General features: G+C 50.4%; 1 protein-coding gene across 1 annotated transcript in view; it reads left to right on the top strand.

Annotated features, from left to right (window-relative positions):
- The first annotated feature begins 1812 nt into the window (after positions 1-1812).
- The window catches only part of RAF1 (Raf-1 proto-oncogene, serine/threonine kinase), a 40861-nt gene continuing 36673 nt past the window's right edge, over positions 1813-6000 (top strand). The window contains exon 1 of the mRNA XM_066558139.1: positions 1813-1902. The gene's annotated coding sequence lies outside the window, so the exon portion shown is untranslated. The remainder of the gene's footprint in view (positions 1903-6000) is intronic.

Genomic DNA, 6000 nt, shown 5'->3' with positions numbered 1-6000 from the left:
AAATCTGTACTACCCTACCATAGTACATGGACATGCTGAGTCTAAAGCCATGTGAATATTTATTGTACACACAGCTTTGAGTGTATTTTTGGATTTTTTTCCTCCTGGGCTAAGTTTTGCAGTCAGATACATGGATATGACTCCTGTTCAAGTTGTATAAATAAACTGGATCTGTGCATCATGGCACTTCTTCAGTTGAAATGTGACATTGAGAAGTTACTCTGTAAGAATTTGAAAAGAATGATTTAGATTTTAAATTTTGCCCTCAGTGGATACCACCTCAGTCTGGATTTGGTTTTCTGGTAGGTTTGAGCCCATGGCAATAGGAAAGAGGACAATTAGAGAGTAAGGTCTTTTCTTTACAGCTGGAATCTCAGTGTGGTTTGTCTTGTAGAAGGTGCTATAAAAGCTTAAATATTTCCTTTAGCAATATCCTCTAAATTGTAGGCATTGTTACACTGGAATCAGTGGTAACTTTCAGAACAGGTGGGAATCACAGAATTTTGGAGACATGGAAACTTCTGTTTCAGCCCTCCAGAGCTCCTGGTTGCCATCCCCATTCCAATCCCCTATTCCTTGGCAACCACACCTCTTCCTAGGGGGCACCAGGACCTAAGAACTCTCTTGAATTTTGGGATTTTTTCTTATTTGGTGCTCAGGAGAGGCAAACCCAACAGTGCTGCTTTTTCCTTGTCCTTGCTATGCCTCTCTGAGGTTAAGTGACTTTAGCTGAACTCAGGTTTTGGTTTATATCAGAACTTTCTTCCATAGAGAAATCCAAAATAAGACAAGAGAATTTTGCTGGAGGCTCTTTTTTAGAGTAACGCTTATTTAATTAACAATTAATGTAACTTACATGACTGTAAATGCAAACGTGAAATGCTCTTTGAAAACCCTTCTAGGAGAAATGTTTTCCTTTGCAACGGCTACCCTTAGAAGCTGGATTTTGGGGTGGTAATTTGTTTACTATTTTGATCTACCTTTCTGTATGTTTTCAAAGCTAAGTGAGTTAAGAGTGAGCAGAGCCCTTTGGTATCCCCGCTTTTCCATGGAGGCTGTGCGGAGTCACACAGGGACTGCTGCCTGACAGCTGGTCCCTGTCTCCTCCAGGAACAGAGCTTGCACGCTAGTTCTTTTTATTTATTTTTTTATTTCTCCCCAGATACCTTTCCCAGCAGCTCACACCCCACCCCTGAGCACGTACCGCCCTATGGGAATCGCTGCCTGCTCCGCGCAGAGCCGGGCTCTGCTGAGCGCAGGTAGGAGCGGGCTGGCTGAGCCCAGGTAAGGGAGCGCTGCCCGGCCACAGCTCGGGACCCCGCTCTGCTGCACCGGACCCGCACACCGGGGCTGCTTCATTGGCTAATTCATTGTCAAATTACAAATTAATTGTCAAACTACCGAGGGCTCGGCCGAGGCAGGGCTAGTGCGGGCGGGCTCGGCAGCTGAGGGCGGGGGTGCCTGTGAGGCGGCAGCGCTGCGCTGCCCTGAGGGGAGCCGGCTCTGCCGCCCACCGGCGCGGCGGCAGCGCTCATGCCGCTCTCCCAGGCCGGGTGGCGGGCAGGGCTGGAGGCGCGGCGGCGGCGGGATCCCCTCGGGATCGCCTCCTTCCTTCATTCCTTCTTTCCCTCCCTCCTCCCGCCGCCGAGCCCGCGGCGCCTCAGCCGCTCCCAAATGGCGGCGGGGCGGAGCGGCCGATCCAGGGCTCGGCGCTCCCGCGCCAGGCGGGGAGGCGGGAGCGGCCGGGCAGGCGGGCGCAGGGACGGCGTCGAGCGCCGAGCGGGCGATGGGCGGGGATAAATGTCTGCCTGGGCGCGGGGCCGCCATTTTCTCTGAGGCGCGGAACGAGCGGCGCCGGGCGGCACCGGGGCGCGGGGGACCCGCCGGGGGCCCGGGACACAGGTACGGGTGGCCGGGGAGCGCCAAGGGCGAGCGGGAGAACCGTTCCCCGTATTTCCTCTCTTTGCGGCGCTGCGTTCCGCGCTGGCGCCGCTCCGGGCTCGGCCCCGGGCGCGCTGACCCGGCCGCCGCCTCGGCCGCTCGGCCCCGGCGGACACTGGGGAGGAGGAGGAGAACCGGGCGGCTTCGGGCCCGCGGAGCTTCGCGGCCGGATTGCCCGGGCCCGGCCGAGGGGATCGGTGCCGAGAGAGCCGGGGCGGGGCGAGGGTGCCCGAGGGTCGGGGGGAGCGGGGCTGGGTCGTGGCCGCCGCCTGTCAGCGGCAGCGCGGAGCCGCGAGGGTGGGCCCGCAGCGCCCGGGGGAGCATCCCGCATTGCTGGGGCCGTGCCCTGTGCAGGAGGGTGAACAGCGGGCATCCCGCATTGCTGGGGCTGTGCCCTGGGCAGGAGGGTGAACAGCGGACATCCCGCATTGCTGGGGCCGTGCCCTGTGCAGGGACAGTGAACAGCGGGCATCCCGCATTGCTGGGGCCGTGCCCTGTGCAGGGACAGTGAACAGCGGGCATCCCGCATTGCTGGGGCCGTGCCCTGTGCAGGAGAGTGCGAGTGGGCATCCCGCATAGGATGAGCAGTGGGATGAGCATCTCGCACAGCTGGAGCCGTGCCCTGTGCAGGGAGGATGAGGAGGATGAGCAGTGGGATGAGGATCCCGCCCAGCTGGAGCCGTGCCCTGTGCAGGGAGGATGAGGAGGATGAGCATCCCGCACAGCTGGAGCCGTGCCCTGTGCAGGGAGGATGAGGAGGATGAGCAGTGGGATGAGCATCCCGCACAGCTGGAGCCGTGCCCTGCCCACAGCCGGGGCTGTGCTGTCCCGCTCTCCCCGGGTCCCCGCTGTGATGCTGTGGCTTTGTCCCTCCTGCACTTCCAGCGAGGCTGCCTGACCCTGCTGTTAGTGTCATCCATAGTCTGCTGAACTGGGAGTAGAAAACGCCTTTAGGTGTATCAGCACAACTGAATTCCTTCTACTTGGGCACTCTTTGGTCTGAATTGCTTGCTTGATTATTTTTTGCAAGTTAAAATCCGTTGGACATTTGCAGTCAGGGGTAAGATTGAGTCCTTATCAGCTGCTCAGCCCTGCCTGTAGCAGTGGTGCTCTGCAGGAGCAGTTCCAGCCCTGTCCTGTTTCTGCCTCTCTTTCTCTGCAGCCTGCCTGTCCCACTCACCTGTGACAGCCCAAATGACTCGTGCAGAATTGCTTTCCTTCTTAGCCTTGGAGTGACATGCAGAGGTGCAGGGACTGCAGAACCAGTTGCAATGGGATTGCTGCAGCATGGTTTGTGTTCCAGCTGCAGCTTATAGGTGTGCAGAAGCAGAAGGATCTGCAGTGGTGTAAAACTCAGAGTATTTCCAAAACTGAAGCCAGCTTAAAATACCTGAAGATGTTTTTTATTTTAATCCTTCAGAAAAGCTCAGCTGCAGCTATTGCCTGAAGGATCACTGCATTGTGCCAAACTAGAATGGGCATGCTTATTCTTCAGGATGTGTCTGCAGTGTTGGTGCAGAAGCAGAGATTGAGTTGATGAATGTGAGAGTTAATTCCAGGCAATTCTCTTAAATCTCTTCTGGGGACACCCACTCAGAATGGAAGTGGCTTTAGTTTGGTTTGTCTTAATGAGAATTTTCTGCAGGCAAACCCTGAGGCTGCAATTAATCATGAAAGATGTAGGGATCTCTGTGTGTGCTCATGAAATGAATATGGTGACTGATTAATGTAGTAAGCAATTTAATCTTAGATTATTAAATCAGAAGTGAAGTAGCATTGTTGGGTTGGGGCAGTGATGCTTTCAGAGTCCTGGAATATGTTTTTCATATGGTTTGTTGCTATTCTTAATATTTTCAGGACTGGACAACATTGTGCAACATTGCAGATTAACCTGCTTTAAAGGAAAAGCTGAAAATGGCAGGAAAAAAGCCTATTTTTTTTTCCAAAGAAGATCTAAACCTTATTTTTTTCAGTTTAATTCCTTTTCCATTTTTTATTCTTAACCAACAGTGCATTCTGTTCAAATGACGTATGAAGTCACTGCTGTCTCAGGGCTGGCCTTACTATATCTTATTAAAAGAGCTCATTTTCTGAACCACAACCATGACCCACGGAAATCATTGCTCAGCACTTCTTGGTACGCTACATCAGCAGTAATTTCTTCTGGGACATCTCCTCCCCTCCTCCCTCCAGATTATTTATGTGCCTCTTTGTGCTGTTGGAAAAGCAGGAGTTGAGAAGAAAATCACGTTTTCCTTGTTGGAAAACATTAAATTCAGAGCTGTTGGTTTCCAAGCTCCTGTAGGAGATGGGAAGCAAAAGCTGTTAGGTGGAATTATTTTCTATCAAAGAGCCTTCAGTCAAGATTCAGTGCAGGAGTTGAATTGATGTTTAAATGGTTTTTATTTTGCTCATTAAGTTGGTAGAGCAATGAACTCGGGCAGTTGAGTGCAGGCTGGTGTTTGGGTCTCTGCTCACAGCCCCGTTCATTTGTGCTTTGCTGTGCTGCCAGAGTGGGTCCCTTTGCCACGCCTGTGTCACACCTGCAGCTCCCCTCTGCTGCTGCTCTCCTTCAACACCCCGAGCTTCTGCTCCTCCCCTTCCCGTGCTGGCTCTGCTCCTGCCTCCCGGGGCTGCCCCTGGCCGGAGGGACAGACGGACACACGGAGGGAAGGGGGGAGGGATTTCCGTGGCTTTGGGCTCCTCCTGGGGATGTGCTCCTGCTGGGATGCCCTGGCTGATGGAGATCAGGGAATTCCCCCACGCCTCGGCTTCCTATTTCTATATCCTGTAGGAATGTCCCCTTCTTTGTGCCTCTGCCTAACTTTAAAAATGGGAAATACCCAGGAATTGCTGCAGGAGAGGCAGGACAATTGGTGCCACCAGTTAATGGGATTTGTGCAGCTGCATTTCCAAAACTTTCATGGCAGTTCAGGAAACAAATGAATGTTTGGCCTCTGTGTGCAAATGGGTGGTTGAGCAGGATGATTGTGCTGTAAGAAATAAGTTCCTGGACCATCTTCTAAATTAGAAACACAGATATCTAAAGAGTGTGCAATGAAAAACAGTATTTAGAGTTCTGTTTATAATAAAATCATTAAATTGCATAAGTTAGTGATCTTTATTTGGGGAAGCAACAAAAGTCATCAAAACAAGATGAAAACTTGAGATTTACCAAGCACTGTGATTGAAGCATGATTTCAGTAAGTTTCACATAAGTTTAATTTGTAAACAGACATGTTTACCTCTGCATTGTACCGATTCTGATTGATTTTGTGTAATTGCTTTGCAAAACCCTTTGGTGTTTTCTAGTATGAAATATATCCACTATATTGAATAAGGTTGTGGAAACATTTGTTCAGCTTTACAAATTAATTGAAAGAGGAGTTGATGTAACAGTAGAGACTTGGCTAAGAATTCTGAATTTATGACAAATTACCAAGGTATTTTAGCCATGAGCATGCATTAGCTCATGGCTTTTGAGACAGCATGAAGCAGATACAATTTATTCTGTATGGGTAACCCATGTTTAGTGATGTTCTTATTTTTTTCTGAAGAGAAAGTCTCTTTTGGCCCAAGTTCTGTGAAAAATTCTCCGAGCTCTGCTGGCTCTTGCTGCGTGCGCTGTTTTTTTGTAAACAACGCTTTTGCTTTGAAAAGCAGCTGGCTCACGTTTATTCCTTTAGTGACTTGAATATTGTGTTTGTACTATAAATGTCATCTGTTTTACACAAAGTTGATTTTATTGCAGCACTGTGTACTGACCTTTTACAGTTTAATAGAATATGGTCATTTGTGTACTGAAATGCTGCAGTGCACACAGCAGATGAGGGTAAACAAAGTGCTGGTCTGGAGTCATTTGTAAATGAGAAAGGCATTTTCAGAGCTAGGAATTAGAGCTGATCATTAATAAATAGCATGTTTATAAGTGTCCTATTTTGAAGTGATGTAGTCCATGTGATTGAAAGGAGAGATTTTAGCAGCAGAGCCCTGGGTTTGTGTGGCACAGCAGGGTGGCCATTGCGGGGTTTGTGTGCAGGTGCAGGTGTCATTTCTCTG

The sequence above is a fragment of the Molothrus aeneus genome, chromosome 12 (genome assembly GCF_037042795.1).
Source record: "Molothrus aeneus isolate 106 chromosome 12, BPBGC_Maene_1.0, whole genome shotgun sequence".
Lineage (NCBI taxonomy): Eukaryota > Metazoa > Chordata > Aves > Passeriformes > Icteridae > Molothrus > Molothrus aeneus.
The sequence above is the reverse complement of the archived record's forward strand: the minus strand, read 5'-3'. Positions and strand labels throughout refer to the sequence as shown.